Raw genomic sequence first — 2,530 nt, 5'->3', positions numbered from 1 at the left:
CACTCCGGTGGTGGAGGTGGAGCAGCCCACACCGGTGATGGAGGTGGAGCCGCCCCCGGTTGCACCGGTTGCGGGGCCGAGTCCTCGAGCGCCCGTTGTAGGGCCTATTCCTCCGTGAGGCCCGGCGACATGATGCCGGTGGCGTACCAGGGCAGCGGCGGCTGCACCGGTCGGGCTACCTCTGAGACGAGGACGCCGAGCCTCGCGATCTCGTCGTCCATCATCGTCGCCGGGTACTCGAACTCCCGGCACTCCGCCATGGCCAACTGCCATTCCTGGAAAATGCAGGCAACATAGTCTTCGTTGTCGTCTTTGGCCTCCTCGGGTGGTAGGCCAGCGCATCGCTGTAGTCGTCATCCTCCTCGTCGTCCCGTGGAGGTGCCGGCGACTCCCGTGTTCGATGAAGAGGCGGCGGTGGATGGTCAAAAGAGAACTCCATGTCGTCGGGGAAGCTCGCCATCCTCCTCGGATCCTTCTCGGTCTTGCGCCAGGTGCGCCATGTGTTGGAGTCGATGGCGTAGGCGGGATCGGCGTGGAGGTCCCGCGGCAGGTACCGCTGCCTGTGCCGGATCTCGGCGCTCCTCTCTGGCTCGCGCGGAGGCACCATCGGGACATGCACCCGGAGGTAGCTGAGCCGTCAACCGCCGCCAGGCAGGTGCATGATACGTCTCAAACGTATCTATAATTTCTGATGTTCCATGCTTGTTTTATGACAATACCTACATGTTTTGTTCACACTTTATATCGTTTTGATGCGTTTTCCGGAACTAACCAATTGACGCGATGCCGAAGTGCCGGTTCTCGTTTTCGCTGTTTTTGGTTTCAGAAATCCTAGTAAGGAAATATTCTCGGAATTGGACGAAATCAACGCCCAGAACCTTATTTTTCCCGGAAGCTTCCAGAGAGCCAGAGTGGGACCAGAGGGGAGCCCTGGGGGCCCCACACATGGTGGCGGTGCGGCCCAAGGGGCCCCCCCCCCCTAGTGTGAGGAGGCCCCGTGGCCCCTCCGACTCTTCGCCTATTTAAGCCGTCCTGACCTAAATCTTCGACACGGATTGACGAAACACCAGAAAGCCTTCCAGAGCCGCCGCCATCGCGAAACTCCAATTCGGGGGACAGAAGTCTCTGTTCCGGCACCCTACCGGGACGGGGAATTGCCCCCGGAGCCATCTCCATCGACTCCACCGCCATCTTCATCGCCATCACTGTCTTCCATGATGAGGAGGGAGTAATTCACCCCCGAGGCTGAGGGCTCTACCGTAGCTATGTGGTTCATCTCTCTCTTTGTGATCTAGTTGAATATCATCTATGTGCTACTCTAGTGATGTTATTAAAGTAGTCTATTCCTCCTCCATGATGTAATGTTGACAGTGTGTGCATCATGTAGTACTTGGTATAAGCTATGATTGTGATCTCTTGTAGATTATGAAGTTAACTATTACTATGATGGTATTGATGTGATCTATTCCTCCTTTCATAGTCTGTCGGTGACGGTGTGCATGCTATGTTAGTACTCGGTATAATTGCGTTGGTCTATCATGCACTCTAAGGTTACTTAAATATGAACATCGAATGTTGTGGAGCTTGTTAACTCCGGCATTGAGGTGCTCTTGTAGCCCTACATAATTAGTGGTGTTCATCATCAAACAAGAGAGTGTAGAGTGGTTTTATTATGTGATCAATGTTGAGAGTGTCCACTAGTGAAAGTATGATCCCTAGGCCTTGTTTCCAAATACTGCAATCATCGCTTATTTACTGTTCTACTCGCATCTTTACTTCCCGCAATATTACCACCATCAATCGCACGCCAGCAAGCTATTTTCTCGGTGCCGTTAATACTGCTCATATTCATTCATACCACTTGTATTTCACTATCTCTTCGCCGAACTAGTGCACCTATACATCTGACAATGTATTGGGTGTGTTGGGGACACAAGAGACTTCTTGTATCGTGATTGCAGGGTTGCTTGAGAGGGATATCTTTGACCTCTTCCTCCCTGAGTTCGATAAACCTTGGGTGATTCACTTAAGGGAAACTTGCTGCTGTTCTACAAACCTTTGCTCTTGGAGGCCCAACACTGTCTACATGAATAGAAGCGTGCGTAGACATCAAGCTATTTTTTGGCGCCGTTGCCGGGGAGGAAAGGTAAAAGGCACTCACATTCCGGTCCGAGGTAACTAAGTTATTTTATGGTGCCACTGTAATTGCTCGAAGCTATTTCCTTTAGATCCTGCAATTGCATCTTTTTGTTTCTTGTTTTTATTTCACTAGTTAGGCATAATGGAAAGCAACATGGAGCTTTTTAATCTATTTCCTGAGTTAAGACATGGATTGTTTGATGCGAAAATTAAACCTATTATACATGCTAGAAGCAATGATATTAGTATGAACGCGTTGAACACCATTGTTGCTAATGATATGGCAAATTCTAAGCTTGGGGAAGCTGGTTTTGATGAGCATGATATTTTTAGTCCCCCAAGAATTGAGGAGAAAATTTTCTTTGATGATACTTTACCTCCCATATATGAT

Source organism: Lolium rigidum, chromosome 2 (assembly GCF_022539505.1).
Source record: "Lolium rigidum isolate FL_2022 chromosome 2, APGP_CSIRO_Lrig_0.1, whole genome shotgun sequence".
NCBI classification, from domain to species: Eukaryota; Viridiplantae; Streptophyta; class Magnoliopsida; order Poales; family Poaceae; genus Lolium; species Lolium rigidum.
Note: the sequence above shows the minus strand (reverse complement) of the source record.